Source organism: Marmota monax, unplaced genomic scaffold (assembly GCF_021218885.2).
Source record: "Marmota monax isolate L192 unplaced genomic scaffold, Marmota_monax_Labrador192_F-V1.1 WCK01_AAM20220418_F8-fsc00132, whole genome shotgun sequence".
NCBI lineage: Eukaryota > Metazoa > Chordata > Mammalia > Rodentia > Sciuridae > Marmota > Marmota monax.
The window spans coordinates 9,144,143-9,168,718 of NW_026695199.1; the positions used below are offsets into that span (position 1 = coordinate 9,144,143).

The 24,576-nt window shown below is 36.0% G+C and overlaps 1 protein-coding gene across 11 annotated transcripts in view; it reads right to left on the bottom strand.

The window, feature by feature from the left end:
* LOC124082200 (platelet factor 4) overlaps positions 1-24,576 on the bottom strand; it is a 113,294-nt gene that overhangs the window by 47,498 nt on the left and 41,220 nt on the right. For all 11 annotated transcript variants that reach the window (XR_009225341.1, XR_009225342.1, XR_009225336.1 and 8 more), the window contains one exon: positions 3,111-3,305. The gene's annotated coding sequence lies outside the window, so the exon portion shown is untranslated. The remainder of the gene's footprint in view (positions 1-3,110; positions 3,306-24,576) is intronic.

Genomic DNA, 24,576 nt, shown 5'->3' on the forward strand with positions numbered 1-24,576 from the left:
GTTCAGAGAAAATGAGGAATGTTTTGTGGGCAGAACTATCGAGGGAACTTGAACATTGATTTGGATTCTAAAAGACAAGGAAAAGTCTTCCAGTCCTCAATAAAATTCATCCATAGCTGGGTGTCACTGGCGAGTTTAGGGGTGACAAATAGTCTAGAGTAGATAGAATCAATAAATGAAATGGAATGTTATAAGAGAAGCAAATTGTGAAGAGCCTCTAACATGAGGAAACATACCTTTGAATTTATTTTATAAATAGTAGTAGATTATTGGAGGTCCTTGAAAGGGGGTTGGACATGACGGCTCTGAGTATTAGGAAGAGCTCAGGTGGCCACAGGCAGCTGAGCTCAGTGAGCATATACACACGGTTCCTGGAATGTACCTGTCCTCAACACTGTGACACTGAGCAGGTGATTAACCCATATGTGCCCCATTCCTGTCCACAAGGTAGGAATCATAGTAATCGTAGTGCTTAGGATTGCTGTGGAGATTAAATTAAGTTAAAGCAAAGGGTTTAGAACAGTGCCTGACATTTTAAAAGTATACATTGATATTTACACACAACTGCTCACAGACACACATACACACACACACACACACACACACACTCGCTCACAATCTATGTTGGAAAAAAAGGGAGCAAAGTAGGAACAAAGTAAGAAAGAAAACACTTCAATTGTGTTAGTCCTATAAAGGGCAGATGAAGGACAGGAGTGAGGGATCTAGAAAGACTACCTGTTATACAATCTCAGGTAAATTCCTTCTTAATCTTTCTAAGCTTCTTTTTCCTTCTCTGTAAATTACAAATAATAACTATTTCATAGAGTTGTGAGGGGTTAAATCATGTAACACATGCAAAGTGCTCATCAAAGAGTCTAACACATAGTAGTGATCCCTTATATAAGGATGGTTTCTACTATAAAAAAATGATTCACTTAACCAGTTTTAATCTCATAATTCTTTACCTCTCAATTAACTCCTGGCCTTTGCCATATGACTGACATTGTGCAGAGAGCACAGATTTTGTAATCAGGAAAACCTGAAACACGTATTGTCTGTCCTTTGAAACAGTGTGAACTTGGGTATTTTTCTCAAATTGGGATCATTCTGCTTCCTCCAGAGACAATTACAATACTTCTCACTTCAAAACACAATTGTGACAATGGCATGCAACAATTTACACAAAGTAGCAACTAGTGCCCAGCCACCACCTGATAGAGGATACAAATCTCCTATTGTTTCCTCCAGCTGCCTCTCAAGTCTGTTCTAGGAGATGGAAAAAATCACATGACCTCAGCCTGGATAGGTATAGCCTTGACAAGATTGATGAAAAGTTCAGTTTAGTTGCAAGAAGAGATTAAGCACTGTTTCAAATCATGAGTTGTGGGTTCAGAGAATAAAAGTAAAGCCAAACCAACCCTACTGCTTCACTTGCCAGACCTCTTGTTATTGGAACCCCACTGATGGCTAACCAAAATTAGCCACAGACCACTAGCAAGCGGGTAAGCCATTATAAAATGCCTCCATCTGGTGAAAACATGGAAGATGAAGGAGAGAAGGAGGAGATAACAGAAAGGTCAGTTGGGGGTTTTAATGAGTCTGGGCAAAGTATAGTATATGCATTGATTTGGAGAGAGGATTGTTTAACTTTTATATCAACACATATAGAATTAAACGGCCCAAGTAAATAAGCTTTCCTTGTATTGGAGACTCTTCATAACATAGTGGTTATGAAAGGTGATTTAGGAATGTTGTCTGTTCACTTCAGACCCTGGCTTGTGAGCTGTGTAGCCTTGGGTAAGTTATTTAAAGTTTCTGAGCCACTGTTTCCTCAATAGTACCTAAATCATTACATGAGTGCAATGATTACATACCTTATAATACGTATAAAGTAAATAAGATTTTGGCACAGAGCACATGTTAAAAAGTACTAGCTATTATAATTGTGATTTAAGTTTTTGGTTGAGTCAACATGGATCAAAATAAGGAAAACAAAGACAGCTATATATCTATCAGAGGTGGTGTAGATCAGATGAATCAGGTATCTATCTGGTAGCATGAATATTCTAATTCTTTCTGTTTGCTAGGCATAGAATTGTCCTAAAATTACTTTTCTTAGAATGGCTTTCGAGTTAGATTCCATTGGTTTATTTTTCCCTAAAGTTGTTTTTTTTTTTTAATTTGCTTCACTTTTTGATACAGAACATTTTGTCGTTCATGAGAAACCACTCTTATTAACAATCTTTGTCAAGCTATTTGTTCTCAAGGGCCTTCAGGCTTGACTGGTGTTCACAGATCTTTCATCTAGTCCTTACCACTCCTCAGTGTGGTTTGGATCTCAACTTCCTTTCCTTCTTACTATAATAACCTTGGATATAACCTTGGGAGGAAACAAGCCCATTTTTACCTTCTGGCTTTGTGATAACATTACCTGGAAAGTACTGTCCTATACTTAGTATTTGTCAAGCACCCACTCTTTTCCTAGAATTATGCTGAGTACTCTGAGTCCGTAAAGGAAAAATATGGGTTTCAGCTCCAACTAGTTTAGAATTTAATTAAAGAAATAAATCCCATATTGACGAACAGACTTTGCTTGACACGCTTTAGTCAAGCTGCTGAACCTTTTCCTGTGCACATTCTTACAAAATCCACTTTCAGCCAAAAACGTCTTAAATTAGTTTAACAAGAACCTCTTAACCCTCTATCTGATCATCACCCATATCTGATTCATTCTACTGTCTTTCCTATCCTCTTTCACCTCCCAGGTGATATCTGTTCACTCTGGTCTATCTCTAGTTAGGTCAGGTTAGCCAGGATCCCCCTGACTCCTGAGGGTTCCTCTTTTTAATTTTCCATGCATTGATCTCCAATCTACTCTTGGGCTATGAATTCCCACTTGCCCATGCTGTGCTTGTGGTTGGGCCCAATATCTATCCCACCTGTAAAATCCCATTTTTCCTACATTTATCATGCTGGTCCAAGGCACATATTTGTTTGCCTTACAGTTTTTAACAAGTATTGCTGAATGCTTTTTTTTCTGTAATATGCATTAAATAAGAAGAATACAGTCCAGGCAATTATGAGAATAAGAAAGATAATGTGGTACAAACATCACGTGGGTCCACCAGAAGATTTATAGTAGATAAATGTTGATTTCTGGGAAACAGCCATCACTACATCTGAGAAAGGGAGGGGAGGCAGTTGAGAAATATTTTGTTGGCCAGATGGACTGTCTGGCAGCACCTCAGCGGGGCCATTAGACGTCTTCCTTGACTGCAGTCCTCTTTTGCTTCACAGCACACTTTCTGTATAGAGACATGATGAATAGAACGTAGGTTACACGAAGGTTTGCAAAAAGTGATTTAATTAAAAAATAACTGAACCATAAAGTGCTAGAGCACAAGAATGCCTAACATTTTTTGGGGGAAGTCATATTTCAGTGCAAAATGGACTTTTGCTTACATTGCCTTAATGCTCAAACCATTCTGTGAGATAGTTATTATTTTCATTTTCAAATAAATAAAACAAAGTTAATAAAACTTAAACAAATTTCCCAAGGCCACTAATTTGATTCCAAACCATTGCTGGTGGGTTATCACCAAGTTCTATCACCAAAACTTGTGTTATGTTACATTGTCACACATTTGTGATTGAAGAATGGAGGATATGTGTGTGTGTGTGTGTGTGTGTGTGTGTTGGGACAGGGGTTATTCTATGAAGTGATCCCACTATTTTGAATATTCCAAATACTTACAAATTAACTTGGAAATAAAATTTTAAAATACATTCCGGTTATAAGTTGGAAACGGATGAATAAAGTGCAAACCTTGGACCTACCATCTAATATTTTATTACCTTATTTCCCTGTCAAACAAAATGTTATGGATTTCTTTCTCAGTACATTTTTCCTTTCACTCATTTAATAATTCATTAAAGATCTATTAAAATAAATCTTTTTTTCTCTTGTACAAAAGATTAACAGTTATTACGCTAGAAGTGAAAGAAGTTTTCTCTATTAATGGCATGGACATTGGTATGTTGCATAATGCATTAATTTCCAAAGAATTTCCTGCCACAATATCTAATTAGAAAGTTATGTTTATGTTTTTACTTATAGTCTATTTGACTTTGAAGTCAAATATATTTCATACTTGAGTTTATTTTGTATTCCAGTTTTTATTGTTTAAAGTCAAGTTTTTGATTACAGTCAAAGACACACTTATTTCAATGAACTCTTAAGTCTTTCAAGCTTTTAGCTATCTGTTCCTTGAATACCCCATCCTATTGTGTTCTCTGACCTCTTTTTTCCCCAGCCAGGAAACTTTCTTTGCTAAGAAATCTTACTAATGATTAAAGTGTTTTGCAAAATACTATAATCTCACCGTGCATGGTGGCACACACTGTAATGCCTGTAACTTGGGTTCAAGTTCAGCCTCAGAAGTTTAGCTGGGACTTTATCAACTTAGTGAGAACCCATCTAAAAATAAAAAGTAAAAAGAACTGGGGATGTAGCTAAGTGATAAAGTGCCCCTAGCTTCAATTCCCAGTAGCAAAAAACAAAAACAAAAACCAGAACAACTATATTCACTTTCCCACCCATGGTTCAAAAATTCTGTCAACATACGATTGACAAAATAAGTTGGTATTTTTCTAAGTTAAATCTAAGAGATACAATGTCATCAATTAACATTTTCACAAGACTGACCCAGTTAATGTCTTCACCAGGTGGCAGACATTCAAAATGGTTTCAAATGTTTTATGCTAGAATATAGCCACTGTTTTTGCATTTCTTCCATCAATTCTGTAAATGATAATATTAAAGCACACACACATTCTCATTTAAAAGATGACATGGGCTGTAAACTGAATGGTAACTTATTTTTATTCCTACCTCTTTTCCAGATGAAAACTTGTCCTGGATAGAGATCTTTATAATTTATGTACTTTCCTCATAACCAGAACTTCCTTACAACTCACTGAGCTCTTCCTGGTCTTTGTTTAGAAGTAAAGTTATTTGCCAGCTAAGTCATTTCTGTTTTTATTAGCCATGTGGATTTAGCACCAAGTGTGCAATTGAGAAGTGGAGCTTCAGTGGTCTGATGAGAAGAATCTCTATTCCATTCATCCCCGTATCTTGAATTTTTCTCAGTTTATGCCTTTAAAACATTTTTTGTGGGCTGAAGATTTTCCTGCTTCTTCATGCCCAGGTTACTCAACAATTCCTAGGTAAAAGCCTGGCCAAAGATCCCAGCACAAAGGGGAAGAGGTGTGGGAAAACACAAGGCTGAACTCAAATGCAAAGTCTCTCTGCGGGGTGGGGGTGGGGTTGCTTTTCAGCAACCAGAGAAGCCATGAAACCAAAATAGCTTGAACCAGGAGGTATAAGCCATATTTGAATAATATTGAGACAGAGAGAATGCAAAAGCTTGGTGGAACTAGACTGGAGGGGATCCAAGGAGAATGGAACTTTCTGGCTACAGTAAATGGTAGCACAGATAAAACTCTGGATTCAGAAAGCACCGAAGAAGCCAAAGACTGAGCTTAAGGAGTTAAATGGTTGGCTTGGGTGAAAACAGTCCCCCAAATTGCCAGCACAACATTAGTTTGTAAAACTAATAGTAGCTGATATCTGGAAATTCACTTTTTCCTCTAAGTGTCTGGAAACTAGAAATTCTTATGGGAGCAAAAAAATTCTTACATTTACAGAAATGTAAATAAGAGATCGGTAGGCATAAAAAATAGAAAGTCTCATGTGATATTGTGAATAAATTTTTATTCAAAAACTGTTGGAACTTTAAAATAAATCCTGTCCTTGGCATAGGAATTATGTCTCCAAAAGATAATCTTAAATAATTTCATAAAAGATTTTAAAAATAAAGATGTTGATGTAGTATTTTAATGGTTAAAAATGGGCAATTTAAAACCAGGAAATAGTTAAATGTTATAGTGAAAGAAATCATCATAATATTTGAAGAATTTTTAAAATTTTTAAATTATTCATGATAGCAAATGAAAAGCATAATAATATGTTGTGCTGGCCTAATATCCTGTAAGCACACAGGGATTTAAAAGTATGGACAGTGGTTATCATTTAGCAATGCAATTCAAGGTGACTTTTATTTTCTCAGTTATTTTCCAAATTTTTGAAAGAGCATATGGGAAGCAATATAATACAATGCCCCCAAATTCAAGATCTTTATTTGGCCATGTGGCTTCTCATTTTTACTAACTTTGTGATTGTGGACATTTTACTTAAATGATTTGGGTCTCAGTTTCCTTATCTGTGGATATAGGATAGTAATAATATATATCTCAAGGAGCTGCTCTAAAGATAAATGAAATATGTAAAGTGAATAGAATAAACCTAGCATGTGATTAATTTGATAAGTTTTAAGAGTGTATTACTTTTATAGAAAAAGTAATACATCACACAAATAAATATTTAAATCATAAAACAATGAAAACAAAGTGCAGTTATCCATTCAATAAGACAGTTGAGTATTGTTGACAGCCCAATTTAATCACACTTGCTTTACTGTACTAAAGATGAGGTCATGTTGGTCAAGGAGGCAAGGAGGCAAGTATAGGCCCTGCTGAAGCTTAGTGTGCCTCTTCAAGTGGTTCATCCTTCTCTGTTGCATATGGACAACACTTGTTCAATTCTCTCTTGATTGCTTAGTACTTTCCAGTGAATTATGATTGCAAATGTGACATGATACTCCTAAAAATATAGATTCTTCTGCAAGTCATTGAATTCAGGAAATGATACACTCAAATGCTTATTTTCCCATTCACAGAAGCCACAAACTTGTCCTCTTTATAAATCAGCTGAAGAGAGAAAATGTTAGAAAACTGCATTGAATTGACTTTGCATTTGTTTTCAATGCCCTACAAATGACAGTAGGTCTCTATTTCCATATTTTTCTTTGCTCCAAACAGATGAGTGGTTAAAAGAACAAATCCCCCAGAGAATAGAGCTGGAGAAAATGCAGTGTAATCGCAGTTTTCCATAGTTGTGTCTACCCATAAGATCATACAATTTAGTACAGAAATGTAGTTTAAATTTTGGCTCTGGAATTACTAGAGATAAAATTGAGCAAATGATTGAATTTCTGAAAATTGGTTTTGACCTATAAATCAGAATGACAGAAGCTACTTCTGAGAGTTAATGGTAAGATTAAATAAAATATGTGGCATGCAGCTGGTATTCATTACATGGTAGTTACTACTGTCTAACCACTAGGGAGAAAGGGAATAGAGAAATTTCTATAATGATAACAAGAGCTAATAGCTAATAGCATAATTAACATGTATCAAGCACTTTTCATATAGCAATGCAGCTAATCGTCACAACAGCCTTAAGAGTCAGGTAATGTTATTTAAAGGAGGCTAATAGGTGTGTATTCTCTAAATTATGAACTACTCAATGATAGAAACCATATCTGTGTACTCCCGGATTTGCTGGCTTAACATAAATGTGCAACAAATTCATTCTAAAGAAAAACTTTCTGCCTCAGTAGGTGTGGAAATCAGTACCAAACTAAACATAGAAATTTATTTCATTTAAGATTTCAGGGACTACAAAGAAATGGATTAATTTCATCATTTACAGTATATAGCCTCACACTTGGAGATCAGAGTTCAATGGTAATTATCAAGATCTCCAACACAGACTTGGCATGAATATGTGGATTATGTTGCCACATGGGATGTCCACTTTCTGCTACTTACACATGCCCAGGAATTCAGCAACAACACAGTCCAGTCCTTTCATGTGGTTTTGTTCAAGGACTGTGTCCACATAATAAACCAAATTGAACTCATAGAAATGGGAGTAATGAGGGACTGGCCACAGTCTGAGGAGCCTAGTTAAGAGACCACAAACATGACTGGAGTCAGATATGTTGGTATTTATAGTCAGCAAATTGTAAGCAATGAAATAGGATGCCTACTAGCAAGATGTCCCCACAGTCCATTCTTTTTTGCATTAGGCAAGCAAAGAAATCAAATACCAGAGAATATTTAAAGTTGTTACAATAAATCTCTTTGTACCACTTTTTAAAATCTTCTTTAAAACACCATTTCTTAAATTTAGTGAATTGCCTTGAGATATTTCAGGGATGAGTCAGGGAATAAGTGACATTTGCACAATATTTTGTAATTATGTGATTATTTTTAAAACAGCACTTTGACATCACTCTAAACCTTTCATACATAATTGGTCTGTGGCCTAGAGTATTTAGCCTTCTAAGTCATCATTTCATAGGCTTATGAAGATACTATGTTGTTCAGGAATGTGTTTTGATAATTCAGCAGAATCACGAAATTGTAAAGTCCACGATTTCCTTTACATTCTACACCTCAGTAGACAAGATGACCTTCATTTAAAGGTACTCTATCTATGCTAATAATTGCTAATAAGCACCTCATTTGGAATAAATGCAATCTTTCTAAGGGAGCAATTTTGACTGCTATTTGCAAGAACTATCCATGTTAACACCTCTCCTCCTCCACCCTCTCTTTTACAGGAGTGTTTTAAATGCATAACTTTGAAATAAAGTCAGTCAAATATTGATTTCTATATATACAAAGACTAAAGTTGGACAGTGAGATTCTATAAACTTAGATTGCTCCACAATTAATGCATCATTCTCTGAGAAATATTTTAAAAAGAGGCAATTTAGGAGGAATATTATTTGTTGTAGAGTATCAGCTTCACATTTTGATTTGGAGACAGTAGGATTTAGACATCCCTGTATGACTAAGATAATAAAATATGGCAAATGAAATCAAGATGATATTCTAGGCATTGCATTCATATGTGTGCATGTGCAATGATTATGATATATTGAAGGTAGCAGGAGGCAATTCAAGTTGACCAACAAGGATATAAGTGCATAAGTAAACGCAAAGTTCTCTACATATGAACACCAGCTTCCTGACTATTATGGTTTAGATAGGAGATGTCTCTCAAAAGCTCCTGTGTTAATGTAGGAACATTCAGAAGTGAAATGATTAGATTTTGAGAGCTGTCAATCAGTCTATTCTGGTTTAGAAGGATGAGCTGAGTAGTGATGGCTGGAGGAGTGGATCACTGAGGGGGTGCACTGGAAGGGTTCATCTTCTCTGCAGCCCCTTTTTCCACTCTCCGATTCTAGGCTGTGAAGAGCTGTGTAGGTTTCCACCTCATATTGGTACCCAAGGGATGGAACCAGCTCACCATAGACTCAAACTCCGAAATTCTGAGCCAAAATAAATTTTTCCTCCTTTTAGTTGTTTTTGTAGGGCATTTTAGTCACAGTGACAAAAACTTGCATATGCACTGTCTAAAGACAACATGTCCATCTACTAATTTTTTTAAAAAAAGAAATAATAAAATACCCTACTACTGAAAGGTAAGACAAAGATGAAAGGGAGGAGTCTACATCTTTTCTGTGTGTTGGGTGAGGGGGTTGGGGGGACACAGTGTAGGGTCTTACCAAAGCATAAGTTTAAAAATAGGCTGCAAAAACTTCTAGTTTTAAGAGTACTCATCAGGATATTTTTGGAATAAATTTTATTTCCTAAAATCAAGAATGGCCTGTGGTTTCCTGTGATTTTAAAAACATGGTTCCAATCTTTTTCTGGAGATAAACATGTCACCTCTCTGAACTTCAAGGAAGGCCAGTGTGGGTTGTATAAAGACAGAATTCACTGGTGCATATTTAGACGATTTAGGAAGAGAATAAAGGAAAAGAGAATTTCCTCACAGCAGGGTCTTACATGGGAACATGATTGCTAGTAGATGTGGAACCTCACTCCTTCTATTTGTTACCCCCACATCCAGCAGAGAATCATAGAGTGAGGTCTGTGGCACAGCTACAACATACAGGCAATGTTTGCATGAGTGAAGATAGTTTTTTAGCATTGGTTTAACTTCCAAATTAAAAATATAAATTTGGTAACACAATTTATGGTAAAATTGATAAAAATTTCAACCCATAATCACTTGTATGCATGAAATCTCCCTCTATTTTTCTGTAGTTCAAATCAATTCCTATTCTAAACCCTATTCTACCAGGGTAGAAGACACAGTCTCTCTTGATATTTGCTTCTTTCCTTTTCTGAGGATTATTTTTTAATTCAAGAAAATGTACTTATTTTCTCTTTCCACATTTTTATTGGTGCATTATAGCTGTACATAATGATGAGATTTGTTGTTACATATTTGTATATGCACACAATGTAACAATATAATTTGGCCAATATGGCTCCCCAGCACTTTCTCTTTCCTCCCTGCCTCCCACCCTCTGGTTACTTTCCTCTACTAATCTCCCTTTGATTTTAATGAGACACACCCCCCCTCACACACACACCTTTCTTTTCCTTTTTCCTAACTTCCACATATGAGAGAAAACATATAACCCTTGACTTTCTGAGTTTGGCTTATTTTGCATAACATAAGGGTCTCAAGTTCCATCCATTTTCCTGAAAATGACACAATTTCTTTTTTTTTTTTTAATTCTGAAACTGTGGAGATACTCCTCTGGATGTCATCTGTACTTGTCCTATACAGCTAGGTATACATTTTCTGTGCACCTGGACTCCTAAGGCTCTCTGTACACTCCTGCAACAGGATCAAAAGCAGGTGTATTATTGTGTTTTTTTCCATGCCACAGCTGGAACTAATCATATTCAGAAAGGTCATCTGAGGCCTCCTTTGCACAGTTTTCTCTAGTGACTACTTTACCAGATCCCACAGCTATTGCTCAAGTTTCATCACTTCTTCAGCACTATTCTGGGAGAGGAGGCATAGAGTCACTTTATCTGAAATACCAATATTTCTCCTGTCATGATCCTCCCTTTCAGTTCACATCACTCCCAGTCCCAAAGAACTTCCTGTCTCACAATAGGATTTCTCAAACTCAGCACTACTGACATCTTGGACACATACTTAGTTGTGTTGGGGAGGGAGTGGGGACATCCTTTATGTTGTACGATATTTGGCAGAGTCCTTGGCCTCTATACAATAGGTACTTGTAGCATACTCTCTCCAACTCACAACAGTAAACAATGTCTCTGGACTTTGCCAAATGTACCATAGTGGAGAGGGGGCAAAATCACCTCTTTTGAGAACTACTATTCTAGAAAAAAACCCTTTTCTAACTTGACTTCTTTCAGTTATTTTGTTTGGATTCTAAATCCTTGCAATGTCCTGTGGGCTTATCTTATCACATTAAACCCTGGGACAAGGCAAATAAAATGGTATATGTATATATATATATATATATATATATATATATATATATATATATTATGATATTTTTTTCATATTATATATATTTTTAAGTCTTTCCATAGTTGGATGTCATGGTGCTTTTTTTTTCAAGTTGTATTTCAACTTGAAAGTCTGAGGTAAGAGGATCACAAGTGTGAGGCCAGCCTCAGCAACTTAGGAAGACCATGTCTCAAAATAAATAAAAATAAAGGGACTGGGGATGCAGCTCAAGTGTAAAGTGCCCCTGGGTTCAATTTCCAGTACAAAAAAAAATAGAAATAAAAAATCTTCCATAATAGTACTACATTTTCATGACCTGTAAAAATTCCTTTATGCTAAGTGATAAGAAAGCTTTCCTGGAAACCCCATGAGAACTATTGAATGGTTTTACTAATTAGTTTATAAGTGTGGATGGAGAGCAAATAAAACAACCTCAGTATTGACAGGCAAATACCCATAATCCTTATTCATCAAATAGCAATTGTTATAAAATATTTCAGAATTTGAAATAGTATAAAAATAATCTAACAAATAACTGCATGTTCACCATCTTCTTTAAAAAGAAGCTGAAAAGAAGCTTCACTATAGCTGAAGCCCTTTGAGGACCCTTCCTGATTGGATTCTGTGTGTAGCCGCTATTTTTAATTTGGTGTTAAGACATAATCACATGGAAGTCAACCATAGTGACCTCTATAACTACTATACTATGCAATACCTTGTATCTTGCTATTGTAGAAATCTGAAAATTATAAAATATTCAGGATATGAACTTTGACTTATTCAAAGTGAAAAATCTGCGAATGCTCTGATCAAATAGAGAATAATAACTAAGAAAAAAAACATTCAAAATAGCTAGCTATTTCTTTAGGCACAAGTTAATTTCAGGCCCATTCTCTGGATCTTGTTTACAGACTCTTTCCCCATATTCCATCTGCCTAAAGAAGGAGGAAAACATCTGGGTGCAGAGTGTGGGTCCCAGAGCTGTCCATTCTGGTTGTACTTTTCTCCTTTCCTACTACTTTTCCCAGTTTGTTATTTGTAATGAAGTCATATGATGGCTTGAATTCAAGCTCTCGTTTAGAAGAGAAATATGATGTTGCAGAACAATCATTATTAATAGTCAATCCCTTATTTAATTTTAAAAGATATGGATCACTGTCAAGGATAATATTGTGTTTATTTATCTTATTATCAGTAAAACAATACAATTTCTAGGGAATAAAATACAAAATGAGTCTGGGCAATAATGACACAAGCCTGTAATCCCAGTAGCTCAGGAGGCTGAGGCAGGAGGATCATGAATTCAAAGACAGCCTCAGCAACTTAGTGAGGCACTTAGCAACTCAATAAGACCCTGTCTCTAAATAAAATACAAAAAAAGGGGGGGCTGTGGATATGGCTCAGTGGTTAAGTGCCCCTCGGTTCAATCCTGATACCAAAATAAATAAATAAATACATGAAATGTATAAGAGTGTAACCCATAGCACAAAAAGAGTAAAAAGCAACAACCCTAAATATTGCTTAAAGAAGGTGTTTAATAGTGACCCAGGGAAAGAATGTGACCATGTGGAAAGAGGATATTTCCTACTCATACTCCAAGTAGGAATTAAGATTCTGGCTAGCTTCTTTCTATTTTAACATGATACTGAGAATTCTCATAGCAGAGCTTGGGAAGAGAGTGTGGGCTAGATAAATGGGGAATTGTAAAATCACATCATTATTTTCCACAATAACAAGTATTGTGTATTATTCTGCAGATTAAATTGAAGGGGGAAACAAAATATTCCAAGACTTGACTCAATAAGTGATCATTGAAATTTGATAAGTGATCACTCAATAAGTGATCATTAAATTTGATAAATTTAATAAGTGTATAATAACTTTTAAAAACTGTATTTATTTATTTATTCTAATATATAAATTAGGTATATATGACAGCAGAATGCATTTTGATTCATTGCACACAACTGCAGCACAACTTTTCATTTCTCTGATTTTACATGATGTAGTATCACACCATATGTGCAGTCATACATGTACCTAGGATAATGATGTCCATCTCATTCCACCATCTTTCCTGTCCGAATTCCCTTTCCCTCCTCTCCCTCCTCTTTGCCCAATCACAATTCCTCCATTTTTTCCCACCTCCCCCCCTCCCCGATTATGGATCAGCATCCACTTATCAGAGAGAACATCCGGCCTTTGGTTTTGGGGGATTGGCTTACTCCGCTTAACATATTCTCCAACTCCATCCATTTATCTGCAAATGCCATAATTATATTCTCCTTTAATGCTGAGTAATATTCCATTGTGTATATATACCACAGTTTCTTTATCCATTCATCTATTAAAGGACATCTAAGCTGCTTTCACAGTTTAGCTATTGTGAATTGAGCTGTTGTAAACATTAATGTGACTACATTACTATAGTATGCTGATTTTAAGTCCTTTGGGTATAGACCTAGGAGTGGGATAGCTGGTCAAATGGTGGTTCCATTCCCAGTTTTCTAAGGAATCTCCATACTGCTTTCTAGATTGGCTGCACCAACTTGCAATTCCACCAGCAATGTATGAGTGTGCCTTTTTCCCCTCATCCTCTCCAACACTTATTGTTTGCATTCTTGATAACTGTCATTCTGACTGGCATGAGATAAAATCTTAAGAGTAGTTTTGATTTGCATTTCTGTAATTACTAGAGATGTTGAACATTTTTTCATATATTTGTTGATTGATTATATATCTTCTTCTGAGAATGTCTGTTCAGCTCCTTAGCCCATTTATTGATTGGGTTGTTTGATTTTTGGGTGTTAAGTTCTTTGAGCTCTTTACATATCCTAGAGATTCATGCTCTGTCTGACATGTATGTAGCAAAATTTGCTCCCAAAATAGAGGTTCTCTCTTCACCTCATTGATTGTTTATTTTGCTGAGAAGAAGCTTTTTAGTTTGAATCCATCCCATTTATTTATTCTTGATTTTATTTCTTGTGCTTTAGGAGTCTTGTTAAGGAAGTTGGGGCCTAATCTGACATGATAAAGATTTGGGCCTACTTTTTCTTCCATTAGGCACAGGGTCTCTGGTCTAATTCCTAAGTCCTTGATTGACTTTGAGTTGAGTTTTGTACATGGTGAGAGATAGGAGTTTAGTGATCATTGAAATTTGATCTTTTAATAACTGGATAATCATTTTTTTTAAAAAAAATAAGTATCAAGAATTATTAAATACTGGTCTGGAAGCAAAAACTAAACTTTGCTGCAGAGATTATGTAGGAAAAGAGCAACACAGAACATTCAGAAAGGACCTGAGCAAACCTAGGTGCTGCTCCTTTAGATACTCAAAGGATGGGGCAGCACTCTCCTCAGGGAGAGAGGAATTAGAAATATAGAAGCATTCACTATATACTTGAGTTTTTTCAATATAAATAACGTGACAAGAAAAAGCATATTTATGAAATGTCTCCATGTTTCTTGCTTCCTCATCCATCTCTAGCTGGGGTTAGAGTATTCTGAGGTCTTTATTCTGATAGCTGAAGGAGGGAGTGTGGAGAGGTTTGGAAGGAGCCAAAAACCTACATTAATTTTCTTTAAAAAAAATACAGGAAAATACTTTTACTAGAAAGTGCACCCGAGAAAAGTCAATTAAAATCAAAAGCTAGAAGAAGGAATGAATAAAAGAATTGAAAAGAAAGCTTAATGAACCTGGACTAAATTTTTATTGGTTTTTTTTTTTTTTTTGATTGAAGGGAAGAGAGTATTGGGAGGTTTTAGAGAGATAACAAAATGAGGTAGACGGTAGACTTCTACAAGTTTTCTCTGACCCAAGTCATGTAATTTTCCTTTGTGATACTATTGACAGATTTTGGCAAGTACTAACATTATTTTCCATCCAAAATGCTGCTGCTCAGGTGTGACACTTCAAGGTTTGGACAATGTCCTTCAGTATGTGATGCATTCAAACAATGGCCACTATATGGTGAGAGAATATACACATGGGTCTGGGAAACAAGGCAAAGAAAAAGTACTGATCTCTCTGACCATCATGTCCAGTGGATCCACTTAAAGATGTGTTCCCAAAACCCACAACACTAGCTCTGGTAATGCAAAAGCTCTGGTTCCAAAGAGAAGAAGGTTGGTACCAGGATGCACATAAATTATTCCACTGAATCTAAAGCAATAAATTCCGCCCACTGACTGCATCCCTCATTCTCATTAACCAGCAGATAAATAAAGCCTTATTACAGTAGGTGATATAACTGAGGATAAGTCAATTCATGAGGAATTGGATGACTGACACTTACGGGACTTGCAATGTTTTCAGGCTATAAGAAAACAGTACATGAGCAATTTCACCAACTGTGGCGAAACCCTTCATGACAGAAAGCTTGGGTAATCCTGTCAGGTAAGCAAATTAAGTCAGCTCAATTTCTAACCAAAGATAATGAAAATCTACAATGGATGTGAAAGAGGGAGATGATGAATTGGATGATGATTTAGGGACCAGTTGCAGTAGTGGTGAGAGTAGCTTGCTTCACTAAAACTCAGTGACCAAGAAACCTCAGAACTGCCCTCCAGTGAACCTCAGTAGTGCAAAGGACAGACTATGACATTCACTTATTGGTCTTCACCTCACATACTCCAAACCTACCTCTGATTTCAGTCACACCTATAGGGGAGATCCTTGCTCTACAGGACCCTCATTTTCACCTTGTACTGGTAGCCACCCACCTCAAGGGCACATGTTTTTTGGCTTTGGGCCTCAGAGCCCCTTCAAGGCATGGGCGGCTGCCTGACTAGTGTGCAAGAAGATGGGCAAGTAGAGGCAAGAGGTAATCCCCTGAGGGCAGTCCTCAACCATAGGGCAAACCAAACTGGTGGATACAGACTCTAGGCCCACAAGACAGACAATTCTAGTGGTATTTTTTGTGCTGCCTTGGAGTCCCAGGGGAGTAGCGCCTCTGTTACAGTGGCAACTCAATGAGACCCAGCAATATTGACTTTTCATCCCTTTCCATTTCTCTTCTCCCATCTCTCAAGTGGGTGTCTTGGATCCTCTCCTCAGTCAAATACCCAAATCCTTGTTTCAGGTTCTAAGTTTAGAAGAGTGAAAATTACAATGGCTCTTCAAAAAATCCAACAGGCAAAAAGTCTTCTGCCAAGAGAAACACCTTTTTTCCTGTATGTCCTACAGATGATACAGACATTTATTTTTCCATCTTTGAACTGCCATTGAAACTGTTTTGTTTGCATTTTTTTGGTTCCATGTTATCATTTCCTTGGGATAGTCAACTTCTGCTTTTCGTTTAGTCTCCAGATGCTGAGAGTATAGGCCCCAAAGTTCAGCCCCTCACTGTCCTTAGCTTTGTGTTACAATAAACAAAGTCAAGACACCATCATAATTCTGGGATATACTTAACACTTGCTCAAGAGGGAATAGTTCTTTTTTTCCTCCAAGTGGCCTGATCCCTTCACAGTCCCTGGGGTTAGTGGTGTTTGGAGGTATTTGGCTATGAATTTAAACATTGAAGTGTGGTCTGCCTTTAGAAACACCAGACAGTGAGTCAGAGGTCCTTGATTCCTTTTTATGATTGTGCTCAATGTGTTGGGAAACCTCCGACCTTCCCCAGGGGTTTCTCAATCTGTAATGGAGCTGCACAGTGCTCTTCTGTATCCCAGAATAAAGGAGCCGAGTTGATGGCTCTAAGAGCCTTTTCAATAATCAGGGATGGGCCTAATTCCATTGCACTTTGTTTGAAATCTAAATTATATTTCTTAGTGGTTATATTTTGATGTGATTGAAAATAGGAAAGAGACTGATATTTTGTATTTCTAGTTAATAAGTAAATTCTGGTACAAGGAGATTTACTCATTTTTAAGTGAGGAGAAATTCATTTCTCAAAATTCTGAATGGCATGTTGGCTCTTTACATCTGTTTTTGAACTCTATCCTGCTCAAGTCAATATCATCAACATTATGTTGCTTTCAAATTTTACGGGGTATATTCCTTCCAACAGACAATGTGTAAGTCCACAGAGCACTCCAAAGAAACACAGAAGGGCATTTACTGGTATACTGTTAGAACACAACAAACCCCTCCTGCATTAGAGTCATGTATGAAGCTACAGGTTGTGAGAGAGGAAGTCGGTATGGGAGCAAAACACACATGTGGCATTGAAGCTACAATTGATAAATCAGACTACATAAAATTTAAAAACTTCTGCCCTGAAAAGGAAACAATAAACAGAGTGAAGAGACAACCTACAGAATGGGAGAAAACTTTGTCAACTATTCATCTGACAAAGGGTCAATATCTGAAATATATAAGGAACTAAAAAAAAGAACAATACAAAGAACAAATAATCCAATAAAAAATGGGCAAATTATCTGAATAGGTATTTTTAAAAAGAAATAAATACAAATGGCCAATAAGTATATGGGGGAAAATATGCTCAATATCTTTACCATGAAGGAAATGCAAACCAAAACTACAATAAGCTCCCACTTCACCCCAGTTAGAATGGTTATTATTTAAATACATAAATAAACAAACAAATAAATAAATAACAATTGCTGGTTAGAATTAGAGAGAAAGGAACTCTAAATATTGTTGGTGAGAATATACAACCACTGTGAAAACCTGTATGGAAATTCCTCCAAAAACTAAGACTAGAATTGCTGTATGATCCAGTTGTCCCATTCCTGAGTATATATTCTAAGAAAATGAATTCATACAAACAGAAATACCTGAATACCCATATTTATTACTGCATTATTCACAATTGCCACGATATGGAATTGGCCTACATGCCTGCCGATAGATGAATGAATAATGAAAATATGGAATGTGTGTGAGTGTGTGTGTGTGTGTGTGTATTTAGATAGATACATACATGCATACATATACAATGGAGTATTATTTAGACATTAAGAAGGACAAAATCCTGTCACTTGCAACAATAAGAATGGAAGTGGAAGACATGATGTTAAGCAAAATGAGTCAGACACAGAAAGACAAGTTTCACATTTTTTTCTCTCATATGTAGAAACTTAAAAAACAAAACAAAACCCTGAAAGTAGAAGAAGGGCTATGAGGGACTAGGAAGGGGTTTGGAGGAGGAGAAAAAGACAGAAGGGAATGAAGAAGAGGAGGGTGGGGGAAAGGTGGCAGAATGATGGATGGACATGGTCAATGTACAATATAAGCATGCATGGAAATGTCACAATAAACCCATTGACTTGTTCAATTAATATATATTAAAACTATAATAAAAAGAGGGTGGTCTGTAGTAAGAATATAACCCAATCTATTTTACTATTAGAGGTAGCATTTAGTTCTGCAAATTCTTTGATAAAATTCTAGTTCATACATTTAGGGTAAAGTACTGGAACCAGATCAAGAACTTATTTTGTCTGCAGCACCAAGATGGAGTAAAAATGAACACTGGATATAGATAGGAAGTAATTCATCTTAGGAAGGTGAGATGGAGGCTCTGGGTGGCCATCTATGATCTTCCAGAGAAGCTTTGAAATAAAAACAGAAGATGACAAGACAAAAATTTGTTTGACAATTGTTGGCTTTGCAATTTTGTTTAGAGAACCCTTACAAGAATATGACTAGGTTAGTATAAAGATGGCAAAACTCCCCACTATAAATTCAGCCCACTTTTCCCAGTCAAGTATGGTTCCTAACTAAAAACAGAGAGAAAGGAGTTAATTAAAAGGAGAAAGAAAAGAAAAATTCTAGAAATTACTACACACACCCCCCCCCACACACACACACACGGGCAGATGATTATTTAAGCTAATTTTTCACCTCTCTCTCATACTTAGTTTCCAGTATTTTAAAAACATTACGGTTTTTATTCCTCACACTTGTTTTATATAATTAGCATGCTATATATCCAGAATTTGATGATTCAAAACAAAAGAAATGAGACCGACGGTTCAAGGTTACCCACAGGGGGGGATTTTGAGGATGCCTTTAACATTAAGATAGAATGTTTTATAAAGCATTCCCTGAACTGATACATACATACATATAAAGTGAAAATAAAAATTTAATTACCAATTCTTATTCATTTTTCTTCCCAATATCTTTTGAATCCAAGCCAACTTCTCAAATTTCACTGTCTCCATCCATATATCTGTTGCCCAGAATATTATATAGGCTAACTAAAAAGCCACCCTTAGCCACTCTCTTGCTCATACACTGCAGATTGAATCCAGCAGGAAATCTCATTGGCTCTACCTCCAAATGGAACCACTTACACTGCTGTCTTCCTAGTGCAGGCCACCATCTTCAGTCACCTGAAGGATTGCAATAACTGTTCAGTATATCCTAAGCTCCCCTATGTTTATTCTTGACACACTTTCCATTGGGGTCCTTTCAAAAATAGGACTCTTCTACGTTCAGAATCCACTGTGGACTCTCCTGTCACTCAGTTGATGTCCAAGCCCTTAGAAATGAGTCACAAGGCCTTTGCAATATGGCTCCTGATTACCTCTCTGACATCATTTTCCACCGGGTTTTGTGCCTTGCTCACTCACCCCAGCCATCAGGGGATTCTTTTGATTCCTTAAACTCACAGCAGTCAAGTTGCTATTTTAGGACTCTTTATATTCTTCCAGGGATTCTCTTCCACCAGGTATCTACCTGACTAATCCGTCTGTCCCTTGACATCTTTGCTCACATTTCCCTTCCCCATTAGAACTCCTTCAAGCTGGCTCCTGTATCCCTTTTGACATATCCCTCTAGGGTTTTGAGCACTTACTTACTTTCTGACATAAGGAACTCCTCAAGGCTCATCTCATACTTCTCTTCAGCTGCTCTCAAGTCTTCCTCAAAGGGCTGTCTGTATTCCTGCCTAATTCATCATGTACATATTGTCAACCATAAGTGATGACATGGAAAAGTTGGGCATGGAGTGTCCAGCATTTACTCCTCCACCCACATATGAAGATATGAGCTTTATTTTATTTGTTGCTTTTAGATATACATGACAGTATGGTGTATTTTGACATTATACATACATGGAGTGCAACCATTAAAATTTTGGTTCCATTTTTGTGGTTAAACATGATGTGGAGTTACATTGGTTGTGTATTCATATATGAGCATAGGAAAGTTATGTCTGATTCATTCTACTGTCTTTCTTATTCCCATCCCCCCTTCTTTCACTTCATTCACCCTTGTCTAATCAAATGAACTTCTATACTTTCCCTCCTTATTCTCCTTTGTTATGGGTTAACATCCACATATCAGAGAGAACATATGGCCTTTGGTTTTTTAGGGACTGGCTTATTTCTCTTAGCATGATAGTCTCCAGTTCCATCCATTTACCAGCAAATGCCATAATTTCATTCTTCATTATGGCTGAGTAATTTTCCATTGTGTATACATACCACAGATTCTTTATCCATTCATCTGTTGAAGGGCACCTAGGTTGGTTCCATAGCTTGGTTATTGTGCATTGAGCTACTATAAATATTGATGTGGCTACATCACTATATTATGCAGATTTTAAGCCCTTTGGGTATAAGCTGAGGAGTGAGATAACTGGGTCAAATGGTGGTTTCAAGTTTCCAAGGTATCTTCATATTGCTTTCCAGAGTGGTTGCATCAATTTGCAGTCCCACCTGCAATGTAGGAATAAACCTTTTCCTGTATATCCTTACCAACATTTATTGTTACTTGTATTCTTGATAATTGCCATTCTGACTGGAGTGATGTTGAATCTTAATGAAATTTTAATTCACAGTTCTCTAGTTGCTAGTGGTGTTAAACATTTTTTCAAATATTTGCTGACCATTTGTATTTCTTCTGTGAAGTCCCTGTGCAGTTCCTTAGCCTATTTAATACAAAGGGTCATAATCCAGAACCCCAGGAACTCATAATGCCTACATAAGCACATTTAGGACTTCATTTGTTTTTATAAATATTTTATTGAATGAGTCTGGCACACTTGCCAGTGAAATCTTTTCAAATTGAAGACAGGGTATGAATATTGCATTTGAATCCACATTGATATCCATGACATTAGGTGCATTCCTGAGTGTCCTCCCAACATTGTGTGGTGTCTTGGTATCCTGCATTTTATTCTTTCATATGTAAAGTCACAGATCAGAGTATAGTTTCCAACATTAAGTAGGCTCTTAGTAAATATTTGATTAGGGAAAGAAAGAAATGGTCATCTTAGCAATTCTATGAATAATTTAGAGGAAAATATTGAATGACATATAACAAGTTATTGCGTGGCAAACGGCAGGTGTATCACCTATATATTTCTGAAATCTGCTGGTTCTGAGATACATAGCACAAAAAAAATTTCCTACATTTTCCAACATTCCCAACAACAACATTACAAAGTGGTTAAAATTTATGGGAAAACACATTGGATGTTAATCCTGCTTAGTCTCAAGTTTTGACCAGTTTTGAGACAACTATCTTTATAATATAATACTAAATTGAGTTTTCTTGATTGAATCAGCACAAAGTCAGTGAGTATTATGAAATTGTGACTAACTACTAAATTAAAACCACAACAACAGCTACTGACATCTGAGCAGAAAATATAATATGTGGGAATTATGCTATCATAATTTTATATTAAATTTATCATTGTCAAATCATTAATTTGTTATTAACAACTAAAGCATTATTTTACAAAAAATATTTTTCTAGGGAAATAGCTATGCTTCTCAAGAAACAATGAATCAAAGTTTGGGATTATAATTAAATTAACTAGCAGCAGAGGGACAAAATAGTGGAGAAGCATGTAAGATTCACTAACACTGGTGAACCCTGAGTTCCAATGTTCATGCTGCAGTCATGGGCATTTGTGTTTATTGTGCTCTTTACTGTACTCCATTCTTTACATCTTTGGTGTTTCTTTTACATCATCAATGATTACATAATAAAACAGTACTTACACAAACATTTTTTGGAAACTACTGATTAATGTATCAAGCTCTTGATATCTCATCTTTTAAATAGGAATGGTAAATAGTACTAGTGATATAAAATTGCTATTAAAATTAGATGACCAGTGACTCAGGAGGCTGAGGCAGGAGGATCACAAATTCAAGGCCTACCTCAGCATCTTCACAAGACTCTCAGTAACTTAGCAAGACTCTGACTCTGTCTCAAGATAAAAAATGAAAAAGGGCTGGAAATGTAGCTCAGTGGTAAAACATATCTGGGTTCAATCCTCTGTACTAAAAAAGAATACACAAAATAATATATAAAAATATGCAGATGGACTAGGGAGATAGCTCTGTGGGAGAGTGCTTACCTAGCATATGCAAGGCCCTGGGTTTAATCCCCAATACTGAAAAAAAAATAGCAACAGGGTGTATACATATGTATATACTCACACATACATACACATGTGTATATCTATTTTATATTTACACGCATACATGTGCACGTATACACATACATATATATATGTATCAGTACACATATACATGTATATATATCAATTATCATGTATGTATATATCTCAATGCCTATGTATGTATTCAGGTAGGTATGTATACAACCACTTATGTTAGTTTTTCTTCCAACTTTTAGTCTTTAAATGTGTAATTTAGCTTTTGGTAAGTTTCAAGACATCAGGAATGAATATCACATTTGACTCCACCTTGAAACATTTCAAGCATACAAATACATTCTTGATGAAAGTTGTTGTGTCTTAACCATACATTTATACTGGAAAATAAGAACTTCACAGTTTTTTCTAAAATGTGTATAAACCTGTGTTCTTCTAGTTTTACAAATGTTGTCTAATGCCTTGGACTCCATACATAGCTATTAAAAACCCTTGACTTTCATGACTAGGCAATAAAATTTTAACATTTTTAAATTAAACAATAAGCTGGAAATTTTGAGTACTAGGTGAGTCAGTTAATTATGAGTTGTGATTTTCTACACTACAATTAGATGGTCTAATTTTACCTTCCTATTTACCAGACAGAAGCATGAAAGACTTCTGAAGATTACTAAATTCAACAATCCCACATTATTTCTGCTTATGTTCTCTGAGATAAAAATCAAAATATGTAATAGAGCATGCACAGTCAAATCAGGCATCTTTGGTGTGCTTTTTTTATTATGATAATTTTTGTGGTGCTAAGGACTGAACACAGAGCCTCTTACATGCTAAGCATGAGCTTTACCACTAAGCTACATCCTTAACACCCTGTTTACTTTTGAAAGTCTATGAACACACTCAAAAATTTTGATGTTCTGTATTTGGGGCTAAAATACATCCTCAGACCATTTTACTAAGTTCCAACCTGTGTTGTTCCAAATTGAGCTATCACTTCTGACCACTCTCTACCACAAAAACAAGCACGCAGACTTGGAAGATGCCGGACCATTTAGAGCTGGTATTTGAATACCAATTCAGACTAAGTCAAGAAATATCCCCAGAAATTTGTTTGACTCTTTCCATTGAAAATTAAATTAATTATTTCCATTATCTCATTGCATTGTGAGTGAAAGCAGAGATGATAATAAAATGTAGCATTAAGCATGCAATGTTCATGCTATTCCAATTCTCACACATGCACACACCACACATCATGAAGCAAATATAATTATCTTGAAGTGACTTGTCCAAGCTACACTACCACTGAGTTAAAGCAGAATATCAACCATCTACATTAATTATTCTACCATTTATTCATACAGCGCCTAGCAATTTCAGTCAATCATCAGGCATTTCTTCTAGTATTGCATTACTAGTCTAGAAGGCATTTTTCCCTGGAGAAAAAATGTTTGAGGATCTATCTTAAGACTTCAAGGATTCAGAGATAAAAGGAAGAAGTACTAAATTAGTCATGATCTTGTAAGACCTTTAATCTGAGATTTCCTGACAGGATCTTACATGATTTACAATCTACAGTTTTTCCCTTATATTTCAGGTAGAAGAAGATAAAGAGGGTTTTGAAACTCTTTTATAAGTATTCAGGTAAAATGAAAAACTAAATAACTGCTACAATAGAAGAAGGAAAAGGTAAAGATTTACAGATTTTTCTCAGCCAACTTTGCATATTACTAGGCCATATACTAACTGCAACATTGAACAGGATGCTTTATTCACTACTTTTATTAGAGACTAGTTTAAGAAAAATATGTAGATGTGTTTAACAGCTTTCTTGTCCGTTTCAAACATATAGGGACTTTTCTCTCTTCTTCTAATCAAATGAATAACTACTCATCAAGTGGCCTTCCTACACATTAAATCATTTTCACCGTGGATTTGTGTACAGTGCCTTCTTCTTGCTGTTTGAGTTCATTTCCGTGAATGCAAAGCAGTGAA